The sequence below is a fragment of the Etheostoma cragini genome, chromosome 14, assembly GCF_013103735.1.
Source record: "Etheostoma cragini isolate CJK2018 chromosome 14, CSU_Ecrag_1.0, whole genome shotgun sequence".
In the NCBI taxonomy this organism is placed as follows: domain Eukaryota; kingdom Metazoa; phylum Chordata; class Actinopteri; order Perciformes; family Percidae; genus Etheostoma; species Etheostoma cragini.
In genome coordinates this window covers 5,299,429-5,315,321 of record NC_048420.1, presented here as the reverse complement: position 1 = coordinate 5,315,321, position 15,893 = coordinate 5,299,429, and the positions used below count along the sequence as shown (strand labels likewise).

The 15,893-nt window shown below is 38.8% G+C and overlaps 1 protein-coding gene and 1 long non-coding RNA gene across 3 annotated transcripts in view; both read left to right on the top strand.

The window, feature by feature from the left end:
• Positions 1–1,992: 1,992 nt before the first annotated feature.
• Positions 1,993–4,379, top strand: LOC117956406. The gene is made up of 2 exons (XR_004659252.1): positions 1,993–2,147; positions 2,876–4,379. It is a non-coding gene; the product is annotated as an uncharacterized LOC117956406 (long non-coding RNA).
• Positions 4,380–5,468: 1,089 nt separating this feature from the next.
• LOC117956386 (4-galactosyl-N-acetylglucosaminide 3-alpha-L-fucosyltransferase 9-like) overlaps positions 5,469–15,893 on the top strand; it is a 27,585-nt gene continuing 17,160 nt past the window's right edge. For both annotated transcript variants that reach the window (XR_004659241.1, XM_034891431.1), the window contains exon 1: positions 5,469–5,602. The gene's annotated coding sequence lies outside the window, so the exon portion shown is untranslated. The remainder of the gene's footprint in view (positions 5,603–15,893) is intronic.

Below are 15,893 nucleotides of genomic sequence, written 5' to 3'. Positions count from 1 at the left end.
TTGGTGCCTAAATCTAACTGTTGTCACCGTAGCTGTATCCCATCTAGCCTCAACCTCTGTTTAAGCGCCATTCTGTCAATATGTATTTAGATCACTTTCTAAATGAAAGCTTTAAATAGCATGTTATACACTGTCCCTTAAAATATGCCGTAACATTCTCTCTAAAAGGGCTAACATCAAGGTTTCATGGTAATCTCAATGATTTAAAAAGTATAAGATTTTTGTAAATTTACTACAGATTATTTGGCAAAGTAATGACTGGGAATGTGGAAGCTTTCCGCATGTCCCACTTGTACTCTTGGTCATCATTCTAATTGATAGATCTGAAAAATACTAACATAAAACATTTTAAATAAAATAAGATTCTTAATAAGTCCCACAGTAGGAATATTTTCAGTGATACTGCACCAAAGGGAAAGTGCAAGGACGAACGCATCAGTAAAAATACAAGAATAAAGCAGTTAGAACAATTAAGGATACAGACAGAATGTTTAATAACACCGTCTTCACAGTATTGCACAGGGGAGTTATTGATAATTCATAATAAGGTGTAGATTGATGTAAATTGTCACATAGGGTGTGTGTGGTCTACTTGGAGCAGTTTTGATAATAAAGTCTGACAGCAGCAGGAAGGATATGTGGTATCTCTCCTTCACTGCACGTTTGGAGAACTAAATAGATTCGGATTACTGGTATTTAATTTGCATCATGCAAAAACCTGATATGACAATAACATACCTGGCTCTTTACCCTTGTTGATCAGGTTTATACACACAAAACTATTATTGTGGTATGATGTCCTACATCTGTGCATTGCCTTCTCTCTCAACTCCTGCCAAAAACAAAACAGACACACTATGTGAAAGTTATCAAAAAATAATGCTCTTTTGTAAGGATGCAGTATTTTGATTATTGCAAACTATTATTGTTTTGGATATTCTTAGCAAGAACCACCTTTCTAATGAGGGATAACTAGTGTTAACAAACAAGCAAACACATAACAATCAACAGTTTACCAAAGTTATCCTTGCTTTAAACATGAAACACAAAGTACCAATCAAATTAATTGTGGTAGGGCGCCCGGATGGCTCGGTTGGTGGAGCGGTTGCCCATATATAGAGGTTTGCTCCTCGACGCAGCCGGCCCGGGTTCGAGTCCAGCTTGTGGCCCTTTGCTGCATGTTGCTCCCCCTCTCTCTCCCCTTTCATATCTTCAACTGTCCTGTCAATTAAAGGCCTAAAAAATGCCCAAAAAAATAATCTTTAAAAAATAATAATAATTGTGGTATTGATGAGTGTACTGATCTCAAAGTCAAATGTGTTTCAACATGTCCATTGAATACTTTTAGCCCTTGTTAAAGCTGATTAAAAACCGCTAATGTCAGTTTTATGTAGCTAGTGTTAGTTAGGTTTGTGGTCAATTTAGCTTCAACAAAAATTAAAACAAAGTTATGTGACTGGTCAGTAGTTAGCCAACAAAAACGGTCACCATATAGTAACCGATGTTTTATAACCGTTGGCACTCCAAACACCGTTTTTAAAATCAATTGTTAACCAGATTTAACGTTAACAGTGTACAGAAACAAACCACAGTCCTATAAACTGTTTTACAGAGCTAGCTAATAATGCTACTACTGTATATTTACTTTAACTTATCTATGTAAAGGACCGTAGTAGTTCTTCCACCATTGTTAGGCCTAACAGTCAACTGGTTGTACTTTGCATGTAGAAGTAGCACATGGCCTAATTACTTTAAGTTGTTTTAAGTTTCTGATGGGCCTGTCTGGTAGATGCAAAAAGTTGCCATATTTTGGTATTTTCTTGCCTCTGTGAAGTATTTCACATCATAGCTATAAGTAGGCTATTCTGTGTATGCGAAACTATTAGAAAATGAATAACTGAATATCAAGTGTAAAATACAAATGAAAATATCCCCCATCTGTCCAGGCTCATGGTAGGCGGGACTCTGTTGCCATGACAATGACGTCAATGTTGGTGTCGAGTAACCAAAGGTCAAAGTAAAGACAAGTGAATGAAAACGGAAGGAAACTTAAAAGGCTGCACTTAATGGGGACAGAACATCACCAAATCCACTCAAACTTCAACCAAATCATTGCAGTGGATGTCGAATAATCGTTTTATTCGCCGGTAAGGAAACGTCAGAAAGCAGAAGGTTAGGGTCACAGACATGCTAACAGTAGCTTGTTAGCTAGCTAGCTATGTCAACGAGCTAGCCAGCCTAGGTCGTTGGCTAACATTGGAGCTAGTACTAACAGCTACCACATTAGCTACATTGTTTGCTTTGGAAGGCTGCCAGACAAGACAAAGTTACTTTAAGCGGTTCGCTAGCGAAACTAATGTACTTAGGATAATTTGAGCGTGTTACTTAATGCTACATTGCTATTTAAGTTAGCTTTTTCAGTGTTGCAGTCAGTCAGAATAGGACACAGCAACGAAAGCTGGCCTTGCACAGTGAATGTTCCCTAGCTGTGTAACTTTACTGACATCACGGTAACGTTACCGTTTTACTGCAACACCTTGACTAATGACTATGTACCAAACAGCAGTGTCATGGCTAAGGTTGTTTAACCCATGCTCCAAGTCATAACAAGCAAGCTTGTTAACATTTTCATAACAGTGCAATACGTCCAAATACAGTTTTTTTAATTGATTTATAAGTCATAGAAAAATAGAGCACTTGCTAATAAGTCATGAGACTTCATAGATGCTTGGCAGTGTCCATGCAATTAAATAGCTTTTGTGCGATGTCATTGAAAGTCGTCCTCAGCATCAGTATGATTACACAGTTAGGCTTGCACAGTATCATGGAAATGAGGTCAAGCTAACTTCTCTTCCTCTGCAATTTTTCTCTTAAGGAAAAAAGCAAGACCGCAGATAATATGACACTGGGATCTGGATTCACTGCAGACATCATCTACAGTGGGAGTCCGTGTGTTACCTTCGTCAGATGGCCATTTTCTTTCTATACTGTTTCCTGCCCTTACGGAGTTACACCCACTGTAGAAGCCAGCACAGTTTTTAGCATGCTTGATAAGAATAATTTAAGATGAGGGAGGGCCTTCAACTGTTCAACTGCTGACTGGATTTTCCATTACTTCAACATTGTGACTTTGTCTCTGGCTGGCCACATTGTCATCTGTGACTGAGGTTACAGATGCACAAGGTAGTTTGGGGCTGTAAACATCCCCGACTGGAAGCTGTCTATCTGCAGAGCTTTCAGTCTGATGTTTGCTGCTGCCGACTGTCCAGCTCCACAGAAATGGAAGAGATAGGTATATGTGCCATGTCCAATCATCTGACCTGCTACTTTAAAATGCAAACAAAATTGTGTGGTAAAGTTGTATTGGTGCTGGGCGATATGAAAAAAATAAAATATTACAATATTTTTGACCAAATACATTGATGTCGATATTGTAGGGTTGACTATTGGTGCTTTCACAACATATTGACACAATGAGAGTTTTGATAAATAATCACCAATTGTGAGTATACAATGACAAATTGGGTAAAGTCAAATTCTAAAGCTAGTAAGGCTGGTAAGTTCAAAAAATTACATCACTTTACTGAAATGCAGCCTGTAAAACCAGAAAAAGACGTGTCATATCACAACATCCAAAATTTTAGACGATATCTAGCCTCGTATATCGATGTTGATATATTATCAATATATTGCCCAGCCCTAAGTTGTATTACTAATAATAGTAGTTAGTGATTTAGCCCTGTAGGCCCTGTTTGAACCGTAACTTTGTGTTTCGATGGCTTATATCCTTCGTTGTTCAGACCTCGTTCGTGTAAACATCCTACACTCAGCTGTGATCAAGTGCAGCAGAGGCTGAGAGAAGGTTGTTTACTTGAACTGGCTGGAAGTGACTCTTTGACATGGAGCAAGCTGAGCGGAAGGGCGTCCACTTTAAGATGAGCTGCAGTTCAGCTCCCATCAGACTTCCTGTTCCTGCTGTTGCGCTGACCTCTTAAACAGAGTTCTGTAACTGAGCAGTCTCATTTTTGGATTCATACATTAATCAGCAAGAGTAGGTGGGTTAGTGCGAAAAAGAGGATTTTAATTCCTACCAGCATTGTGTGGGTTACTCCAGTGCAACACCTTGGCCTGGTTGTTGATGTAGATTTGGTGTGCTGCTGGATTACAGACAATACCTAAAGGCTTGTCAACTTCACTACCTTACTTGTTAATGGGATGTTGATGTCATGGGCAGATATTTGATTTAATTTATTTAAGTGGTTTGCCGTTTTAAGACATTGTGTATTAGCCAATTTAACATTTCATGTTTTGTACCCATGTAATTAACTTGAAAAATGTTGGAATTAGTAAAAGTGACATGGAAAGTCAAAACATATCCTGTTTTCTGTCTTTCAGACTTTTAAAGTACAATTGACTAACAATTAAAAGTTAACTCATAAAATGTTTCCCATAAAATAGTTTGTAGCAACATCTCACTGTGGTATGATACAGCTGATTGGATCAAATAATTACATATGTTGGGCAAGGGTAAAATTAAGATTTTTGCCAGGACAAATTAAAAAATCTGTAGATAACTATGTTAAGACTGAAAAACGTAGTGAAAATCTTTTTAATCTCAAACAATGGACATGTTTACTATATTTATATAATAAAAATCAAGTATATACATGATTTATTCCATTCAATATTAAGCTACTTTGTGAATCAACAATGGGCAAGATTGAAGATTTGGTTTTAGTATATGCTGCAGTCATACTATGTTTTCACCACTAGATGTCATAGTTGTGCTTGTATTTGATCTGCAGTGTACTTCAAAAGTAACTCAATTTTGTAGTTTAAGTGGAGTACTTGAGTAAATGTACATAGTAACATTCCACCAATGAATGCAATGTCATATTACTGGTTTGCTTACTTCTGACCGGAGGCCTTTTTGTTCACAGATAGGGTGAGGCGCAGGTAGTTGTTGCAAAAAACAAAGTGTCATGTACATGCCCATGTACTTGACTTGAAACCCTGAAATCCATTTCCAAGTATTTGCTGAGCTCATGTCTAATTTCCTATGGCTCATGTAACGGGCTTCTACTGTAGCTATTTGCATGTAGTCTCAGGTTGTGAGATAAAGATGTGACCCATGAAAAAAGTTCCCTGTTTTAAACACAAGAATAACCTATTCATTTATTTTTATCATTTATATTGACGGATTCATATAGGCCTAGTTGCATGTACCTCATAGTCCAAGATCACAGGCATTATTATTCAGTTCTTAAGGCCTGGTTCATTCATTTCCTGAATGTTGAAAAAAACAGCATTCCACATAAGGCCGATGGGTTTCAAAGCTCTGTATGTTTGTGGCTGGACGAGTAAGAAAAAGGGGTTGGACTGTGGGCAACTTTGGAGGCGGGCTTGACGCTGGCCACCCAATCACAGTCAGAAATGGTACGGACATTTCCTGGCTACTGCAGGGGTTTGTTTCCTTTTCTGGTTTCTATGATGTTTGCTGCTGCAGGAATTTGTGTTTTCTCAGGATTTCGTTTGTGTCAATTGTCAGTTGGTCTATTGATTTACCAAAAAGAGACACCCAGCCCCTATACTCTCTGGAAAGGTGAGGAAACAATTCTTTATTCAGTAATAATATGTTTGAATAGAAATATATGTTGACTGTCCATGTGTTCAAACCAGGAACTGTAAACTGCTGATGTACTGTACTTCTATAGCCCTACATTTACCCAGTGGTGGAAGAAGTATTCAGATCCTGTACTTAATTAAAAGTAGGCCAACTACCACATTGTAAAAATTACTCTGTTACAAGTAGAAGTCCTGCATTGAAAATGTTACTTAACTAAAAACTTGTAAGTATATTCAGGAAAATGTACTTAAAGTATTACAAGTAAAAGTACTCAATGCAGAAAAATCCTCACATTTTATAAACTAGAAACAATCCAAACAGTTCTGTCTACCAACTTAGTGTTTAATGGTCTAATAATTACAAATAGACTTGTAGGCCATTATGTTGTTGGTTAGTTTAATTCAGTGTGACGATGTGCAATCGGCACAATGATTGTCCATACTTATTTCTTATTCTTAATCTTCCACCAAATTTCATCCCGCTACTAGTCCTGAAGTGTTGCCAACACGCACACCACATTACACCGAAATGTGGGTAATTCGGGAATGGTGTGCTATGACTTTTGTGAGATATGTGCCGCGTGGTTTTACCGAAATTGGCAAAAAAATCTCTCACAGACTTGAATGGGAAATGTTTGGGAAATCGCTCAACATCGCTCAAAACGCCCCCTCTTTGGGACCGTGCTCTACTGCCATACTTGAACGTACCCAGCTAACAATTTGGTTCCCAGAACGTTCTGGGAACGTTCGTTTTTGGTTGTCGGAATGTTCCCTGAAGGTTTTTTTTGGTTGTAGTTTGGTTGTCTGTTGGTTAATTGGAAGGTTTTCTTAACGTTCCCGGAACGTTCGTTTTTGGTTACAGCGAACGTTCTCGGGACGTTCCCCTAACGTTCTCTAAAAGTTACAACCTTTAGAGAACGCTAGGCGAACGTTCCGAAAACATTGCAACCTTTAGCGACCGTTAGGGGAACGTTCCCTTAACGTTGCAACCTTTAGAGAACGTTAGGGGAACGTTCCCTTAGCGTTTCAACCCTCAGCGAACGTTACGGAACGGTCTCTTAACGTTAGGGGAACGTTCGCTGTAACCATAAACGAACGTTCCCAGAACGTTAAGAAAACCTTCCAATTAACCTACAGACAACCAAACCTCAACCAAAAAAAAAAAAACTTCAGGGAACGTTCGCTGTAACCATAAACGAACGTTCCCAAAACGTTAAGAATAGATTCCCCTAACCTTTAAAACAAACTAACACCCAGACCATTTGTGTGTATGTACTGTATATACACGTACACACATACACAAGTTATATTAGTAGGAATGAATGAACAGGCAAACTTGATGGCATTTCAAAACTTTTATATTCAAACAACTGAAAAAAATACAAAAAAGATGAGGAGGCTAGTGCAAGATGCATAAAGATGTGTTTGTAAAGTGTGTGCAAAATAAGTCACTAAAAAATATATGTGTTAATAAAAAATGAAAAAGGGGCTCCGTGGTTTCACGGCTCAGTCCTTCTCAGCTGGCCTATAAAAACATAAACAAAAGTTAGACATGTAATACTAAGTATGAACACATTGACAAAAGAATTCTTTTGATTAACTTAACGCAGAAGAAGTTCAATTTACCGTCTGTGTGGGGCAAACTTCAGAACTTGCCCAATCAAATCCTCTGCTTCTGCAGCAGTCAGCGCAGGGAAATTTTTCCGGCAGGCCGCTAGAGTAGAAGTCCAAATGAAGCAAAGTTATAAGTCAAATTAAAACCTCTTGTCAGCCAAGCTAAGCATAATACTAATGTGAACAATAAAAAAAACACCTGCCTGTTATAACCTTGCATACGGCCAGGTTCTGGAAGGTTTTTTTGTTTCTCCTCTACACACACACACACACACACACACACACGAGCAACTTGAGTCTTTTCTGATTATATAAGATGATTAAGTTGATAGGTTGCCTGCACATGCCATTACAAAACATGAACCTATTCTGTTACATTAGACAATTAGACAAAATATATATTAAAAAAAAAAAAAAACTTACATGCAGGTGGTGGAGGAAGTGTTATCTGCTGAGCTGAAAAAAGACAGGAAGAGACAAACATCAGAACAATCACATGATATGCACCATGTTGACAGTCAGTGGTTCCATGTTAAGAAATATGACTGGTTTCTTTTATGCACGCATACATTTTAACTTACAGACAGGGCTTCCAGACGCACACTCTGTCCTGGACAGTTTATCTGGTCGTGCAACAGATTCATCTGTAATACAGAGACCATATCATTTGTACTGATTGCAAAATATGCAATTTGAAATATGTAAAAAATGTAGTCTATAATTAAGGTCTTACCATTGCTTGAAGAATCTGTCATGAACCTCCTTGGGCGTCGGCGCTGCCTTTTTTGGACACTTGCTTCATCTTCTGTCTCGATGCTGGAAGTGTCCATCAGCCGCCGACACCGGTCCACAGCTTTGGCGTAGGAATCTATGTTAAGAGAACATTTGTGATCCAGTAGAGTGAAAAAAGAAAAGCATTTCCATACAGAGAAAATTATTTACATATAGTATAGTAGCAATAGGTTACCTGTACACAGACATATTTTTTTAAGTGGATATTTGGCCCGGCTGCTGTTGGGTAAATGGCACGCTGTGACTTGGAGCAGAGGGAGGTGGCGGAGAGATCCTGAAGAGCATGAGCAGCTCATCCACCTTCTCCTCAAATGAATCCATCCGCTGTGCCATGGGTGTCCTCATGGCTATGAAAAAACAAATGCGGTTAGTTTTGTTGTTATACATTAGCTACTAATATGTGAACAACTTAAATGAGTCTTCTTACCATTCATTTCGGTCTCCATGGCTGAGCTACTGCCCTATTTTTGTGATGATGTTCTGCTGTTAAAAACAACAAAGTTAAAGTTTCTCTCAAGTTCCTTGTCATGCAAATGTATTTAATTGGAAAAATTCAAAGCCATTGTACCGTCAACTGGGTCCCAAGCTAAAGTGGCAGGCTCCAGCTCTGGGCGACCGGTGTGGTGTTGACTCATCTACAAAAACAAAAAGAAGTAGATATGAATATTGGTCAGTTCATTTGTGGTAGGTTTCTTGCACATGCCATTGCAAAAGATGAACCTATGCTGTTACGTTCAGACAATCAGTAAAGCCAGTTGCAAAGCCAGCTGTGTAGCATACAAATATTACGTCCCTTGCTGCATCTTTTACTCAGCTTGCTGATAACTGTCTGAAGTGCGTTGCAAGATGGCCACAGGTCGACCTGCCTAAAAAGGACTTTGATTGTACTGGCTTTATTTATGTACTGTACACAACAAATAATTAAAAAAGGACCGAAAAAAAATCTTATTTGTAACATAAACGCAAGCGTGTTAACACGATGACACAAAACATACATTGCGACAAAGCAGACACGTCGTGCACAGCAGCAAACAAAGGGAAAGTTGTAATCAATCCATCTAAAGCACAACTCTGGCCTCGCCTTGTGAATGGGACTGCCAGGCGCCCTTCTAATATAGCATCAAAATCAACATTTTTAAAACACTCAGAAGGCTCGACACAGCATGAGACTTTACTCCAAGTCTCACCCGGGGCTCAACACATAAACTCAGCATTGAGAACATTGTTTGTGCACAAAGAGTTTACAAAAAAGAAAAGATTTGGAGCAGCTCACTGCACGACTAGAATTGCAAGATGGGGGACGACATAGTAAACTTCTGCTGAAGTTAGCGTTAGTTGTTTACTTCAGCCAAACTTTTATTTTTGGACAACCTGACAAGAACCGGAATATAAAAAATCCATACGAGAGAAAGAGTTTAATGTTAAAACACAAACCCTCCCATTACAACCACAACATCATTAAACTGCAAAGTATTTTTCGCTTACCTCTCCGTGATCGCAGCGTGCTTGTCCCGTAGCTTTTTCTTCTTCTACACGGGAATCACTCTGCTCAGAGCAGAGGCTCCCCCACTGGTGTGGGATTGTAACGGTTCAGTTTGCAAACTGAATAAAGAAGTAACTTTTCTTAGTTGTGAAAATCGTTCTATTGATAGATTCTTGTTTTAGTATTCACTAATACAGTTAAAAAAACGAAGTCAAGCACAAAAGTACTGTTTTAAGCTAAATTGAATACAAATTAAATAAAAAATAAGTGACAGCAAACCATGCTACTTCTAACTCAGAACAACCAAAAACAACCAAACGGGAACGTTGTGTGAAGGTGCGGCGCAACCGCAGGGGAACGTTACAGTTGGTTGGTTCTCTTAACGTTTAGAGAACGTTATAACCAGGAGGGAACGTTCCCTAAACGTTAGCTTTTGGTTTGGTTCGAACTAACCTTTAGAGAACCAAAAACTAACGTTCCCTAACGTTCTCTAAACGTTCTGTGTTAGTGGGGTAGAAACACGATTAAAAGTTTAAACCAAAGACAAGACTTTGGCGTTTATTGGGCTGAATGGGCGTTCAGATATCAAGCACGGTTTCTCCCAAATCCCAGTTTATGTATCATCCCGTTTTCAGACCGTCTCAGATTTTCCAATGTGTGTGTATGTGGCGGAATGTTCAGAACTAGTGTGGAGGACAGAGTGGGGGGCTGCGGTACAGATCTCTGGAAGTTTCCCAAACAAATTGCTCTCTCTCCTCCAGTTTTAACTCTTTAAACATCATAGTTGGTCACAATGTAGGGAATCTTGTGCCGATCGCAGACATGTAACTATGGAGTCTATCGGACTAAAACCTTTCGCGCTAGGCTCACCAACTGCAGATATAGACATTGGGGGAAATATCTGGCCCGTACTCTGAGGAAATCACCATAGCAACAGGTTCTGTTACTGACAGGGCAGAGGGAGGGGCTGCAGCACGATTCTCTGTAACAAACAAATTGCTCTCTCTCCTCCAGTTTTAATTCTTCAGACATCATTTTTGGTCAAAATGTAGGAAATCTTGTGCCGATTGCGGACATGTAACTACGGAGACTATCAGACTTAACGTAAATGTGCTGTATTTATATAGCGCTTTTCTAGTCTTAACGACTACTCAAAGCGCTTTTACATCATACAGGAAACATTCACCATTCACACACATTCGTACACTGTGGCCGAGGCTGCCGTACAAGGTGCCACTTGCTCATCAGATAAACACTCACACACATTCACACTCCGATGCGCCTAGCTAACGTGTTCACGCTAGGGGAACCAACTCCCAATACAATCCGTTGAAAACGGATATCTAGATCCTTCTCTGAGGAAATCAACATAGTAACAAGTTCTGACACACACACACACACACACACAAACCTATCATGACACTGTTCCCTTGCGGCCATGTTGACCAACTGACTCCTAACTGACGTTTCCAATGTGCATGTATGTGGATGTGCACCCGGTAGCAGGCACACTGATAACATTTCTGCAGAATTTTCTAGTTTATAATAAAATGTTTTTTTTTTAAACTTTTGTTAATGTGCAAAAATATAAACTTTTAAAGTAGCTAGTAACTAAAGCTGTCAGATGAATGTAGTGGAGTCAAAAGTACAATAATTCTCTCTGAAATGTAGTGGAGTAGAAGTAGAAAGTGAAATGAAAAGAAAAGACTTGAGTAAAGTACAAGTACCTCAAGATTTGGATCTAATGACAGTAGGAGTCAATGTACTTAGGTATCTTCCACCAATGCATCCACCTGACAGAGAAATGTTACTGGTTATTTTTTCCAATTCAGATTTTCCTCACAAAATATAAGAATTAAAACATGGTGCATTATTAGTCATTAAACTATTCATAATTAAGATTGAGTGGAAATCTCTTCCTTCAACAGAGCTTAAGCAAATGTAAATACACTGTGCTGATATAATGCCTCTCTCGATACTTAAATTAAACAATTGAAAACGGGACTACTTTGCAGTAGAGCTAAACAATTTGGGTACAATTCTAACCAATTTTCTGCCACATATTGCAATTTTCATTAGATTTGTCAATTTGCTTCTTTAAGTATAGCTAAAGTTCAATTTCCACCCTGTAGTACAGATAAAACATGTCATGGAGCATTATAACATGAAACACGATTGATTTATTCTCATACAAGGATGAGACTATAGATTTGAATTGCCAGCAATTAGTGTTTTTCATTTAAAACACATAGAACATTGAAAAGTCAAACAGAACATTCATCCCAAAAGCTAAAGTTATATTAATGAAAAACCTTTCCAATTAATGAATATCAGTACTTTCCTGTGAACTGAAATGTCTGATATGCCTCAGTTCAACAGCAGCATCAACATATTGCCCCTTCTACCATCATGTTAAAAAAAAAATCCACTGAAAACAGGACATTTCTGTTAACAATCAGTCACACGTAACATTATTCCTGCATGCGATTAATTGCGCTCTTCACAATAAACTGATTCCATTGTGTAGTATAATGGGTTTTACTATGAATATTTAATAGTTTAACTCCAGAATTAAACATCCCCGCTTCTGTACAGAGGCTTGTACAACAGTGTGCTGCAAGGGATGTACTGTTCAAGCTGTTCTTTTATTTTGCCGTGCCCACTTAATCATTATTTACACATAATTGGTGATTATTTATCTCAGATCTCAATGTGTAAATATTTTGGGTTAAGAATAGTGCCCTGCTCTGAATCAAAGGGGCTGAAAATAAAAGTGAACTCATTTCCACATCAGGTGGTAAAATTGTTTAATTTAATTCAATTTAATTTATATAGCGCCAAATCACAACAACAGTTATCTCACTGCGCTTTTCATACAAGAGCAGGTCTAGACCGTACTCTAATGTTATTACAGAAACCCAACAGTTCCCACCAAGAGCAAGCAAAAGGTGAAAGAGGCAAAGAAAAACTTTTTTTAAGAAGCAGAAAGCTGTAGCAGAACCATGGCTCACGGTGGGCGGTCATCTGCCTTGATGGGTTGGGAGTGAGAGAAAGAGACAGATAGAGACACAGAGAGAGAGACAGACATGGAGAACATGGAGACATGGAGACATGGAGGTGTGTTGTCGACTTTTTTGAGCAGCCTGAAAATAAAGAATTGCAGTTATCCAGCCTAGAAGTAACAAATGCAAGGAGTAGTTTTTCTGCATCGTTTTTAGACAGGATATTCCTGATTTTTGCAATATTAAGTAGGTAAAAAAAAGGTTGTCCTTGAAATTTACTTAATGTGAGAATTAAACAACATGTTTGGATCAAAGCTGTAAATGTGCTGTATTTATATAGCGCTTTTCTAGTCTTAACAACTACTCAAAGCGCTTTTACATCATACAGGATACATTCACACACATTCATTCACTGTGGCCGAGGCTGCCGTACAAGGTGCCACCTGCTCATCAGATAAACACTCGCACACATTCACACTCCGATGCACAGCATGGGGGGCAACTTCGACAAGGACACTTCAACATGGGACTACAGGGCCAGGGATTGAACCACCAACCTTCCGATTGGCAAGCAACCGCTCTACCACTGAGCACAGACGCCAAGATAACTCCAAGATTCCAAACTGTTGTGCTGGAGGCCAGGGTGATGCCATCCAGAGTAACAATCTCTTTGGATAAAGACTTAAACTAGCCTAGAGCAGTTCCTTAAATGTAAATTAAATGTTCCAATCTTTGTAATAAGATATTATGGTCAATGGTATCAAATGCAGCACTAAGATCTAGTAACACCAGTACAGAGATAAGTCCTTTGTCGGATGCAATTTGGAGGTCATTAGCAATTTTCACAAGTGCTGTCTCAGTGCTATGATGAACTCTAAATCCTGACTGAAAATCCTCAAATAAGCTGTTGCTATGCAGAAATTCACACAGCTGTTAACGACTGCTTTCACAAGAATCTTAGAGAGAAATAGAAGATTGGATATAGGTCTATAGTTGGCTAAAACATCTGGATCAAGGTTGGGTTTTTTCAGAAGAGGTTTAATTACAGCTACTTTAAAGTACTGTGGTACATAGCCTGTTAATAAAGATAGATTGGTTATATCTAGTAGAGAAGTGTTGACTAAGGGTAAAACTTCTTTAAGTAGCTTAGTCGGGATGGGGTCTAAGAGGCAGGTTGAAGGTTTAGATGAAGAAATAATTGAATTAAATTGATAAAGATCAAGTGAAGCAAAGCAGTCTAAACAAAAATCTGATTTTACAGTTGTTTCTAAGGTTCCTGAGTTTAGAGATAAGTCAGTGCCAGTTAAAGGCAGGTCTTGGTGAATTTTGCTTCTAATAGTTATAATTTTATCATTGAAGGATCTCATGAAGTCGTTACTACTAAGATCTATGGGAATACTTGGCTCAATAGAGCGGTGGCCTTCCGTCAGCCTGGCTACAGTCCTGAAAAGAAACCTAGGGTTGTTCCTATTTTCCTCTATTAATGACGAGTAGTACGCTGCTCTGGCATTACGGAGTGCCTTCCTATACGTTTAAAGACTATTCAGCCAAATTAAACGAGAAATTTACAGTTTGGTGGAACTCCAAATCTTCTCAAGTTTCCACGATATTTGCTTTAGTTTGCGAGTTTCAGTGTTATACCATGGAGCTAACTGTCTTGGTTTTATTTTCTTCTTTTTTAGAGGGGCAACACAGTCAAGTGTCATTCGCAGCGAGTCTGTTGCACTATCAACAAAATTATCGATTTGGGAGGGACTGAAATTGGCATAGGTGTCCTTTGTTACTTTGGGACTTGGTAATGAATTAAAAGCTGATGGGATCACATCCTTAAATTTAGCTACAGCATCAGATAGACATCTTGTATAGAAGGTTCTGCCCAATGGCGTGTAGTTCAGCAGTATAAACTCTAAAGTTATCAAACAGTGGTCAAATAAAAAGGGATTCGGTGGGAACACTATTAAATATTCAATTTCAACACCATATACCAGAACAAGATCGAGGGTTTGATTTAAACGGTGAGTCGGTTTATGAACACTTTGAGAGAACCCAATAGAGTCTAATAGAGGGATAAACGCAGTGCTAAGGCTATCCTTCTCATCGTCAACATGAATATTAAAATATCCTACAATAAGAACTTTGTCAGTTTTTAGCACTAAATTTGACAAAAACTCTGCAAATTCAGATAAGAATTCAGAGTATGGAACAGGTGCTCGGTACACTATAACAAATAAAACTGGATGCAGTGATTTCTAACTTGGGTGTGAAAGACTAAGAACAAGACTTTCAAATGAGTTATAATTTTGTTTAGGTTTAGAGCTGATTAGTAGACTAGAATCGAAGATAGCTGCAACTCCACCTCCTCGGCCTGTGCCTCGAGGAATGTGAGTATTAATATGACTGGACCTCCTGGAATGGAGGAGCAGAGAAGTGTGTTAGACGTCGACTCTGTGTAGGGTATTGGGTGGGTAACTACTGAAATAGAAGGGCAGAGAAGTGTGTTAGACTGCAACTCTGCGTCTTGGCCCTGACTTTGAGTTATCAAGGATTAGGTCCACTAATAAACTTGTCCAGTTTTCTAGAAATGAGAGCTTCTCCATCTTAAATGGGATGAATGCCGTCTCTCCAAATCAGACCAGGTCTTCCCCAGAAAGACTGCCAATGATCTACAAAGCCCACATCATTATCTGGACACCACCTCGTAAACCAGCGGCGAAATGGTGACACGCGGCTAAACATGTCATCAATGGTCAGATTTTGCAGGGGTCAACAGAAAACTACAGTGTCCGATATTGATTTTGCATATGTACACACCGATTCAACATTCAACCGGTGTCATTAATGCAGATGTGAATAACAATCCAGACTTCTAAATCAGAAAGCCTCGCCTCCATGTCTATAAATAATCTACACTTGTTACACATACCATTACCGCTAAAGTAGGCGTAGGAGTAACTAAACATCTCACACACCGAGCAAGAGAAAGTAGGAGAGCGAGAGAGAGAAGCCATGGCTAGCTGCTAAGCAAAAGTCGCTAACAGCTAAGCTAAAATACGGTGGCGTTAGCTACCAGGCGTTTGTAAACAACTGGTATTTAACGAAAGTCACTGAAAGATGTAAAGAACTCTGAGTGCTTAGGTAGAACTACTGTAAGAATAAATGTTTAGCAGAAAGATAGCCGCTAATGGATTTGAAGGGGGTGATTGGATACTTCAACTTTTATCAAAGAAACTGATATTTTCCATTACAGTTTTAAATCTTTTTGATGGTTTAATTTTTATTTGCTGCAACTCCTGATATGGTTTTTTGTTACGGGGAAGGACGGACCCAAACGCACAGCTCAAAGTAACGTTATTTATTAAGGGGAAGGAGAGGAAAAG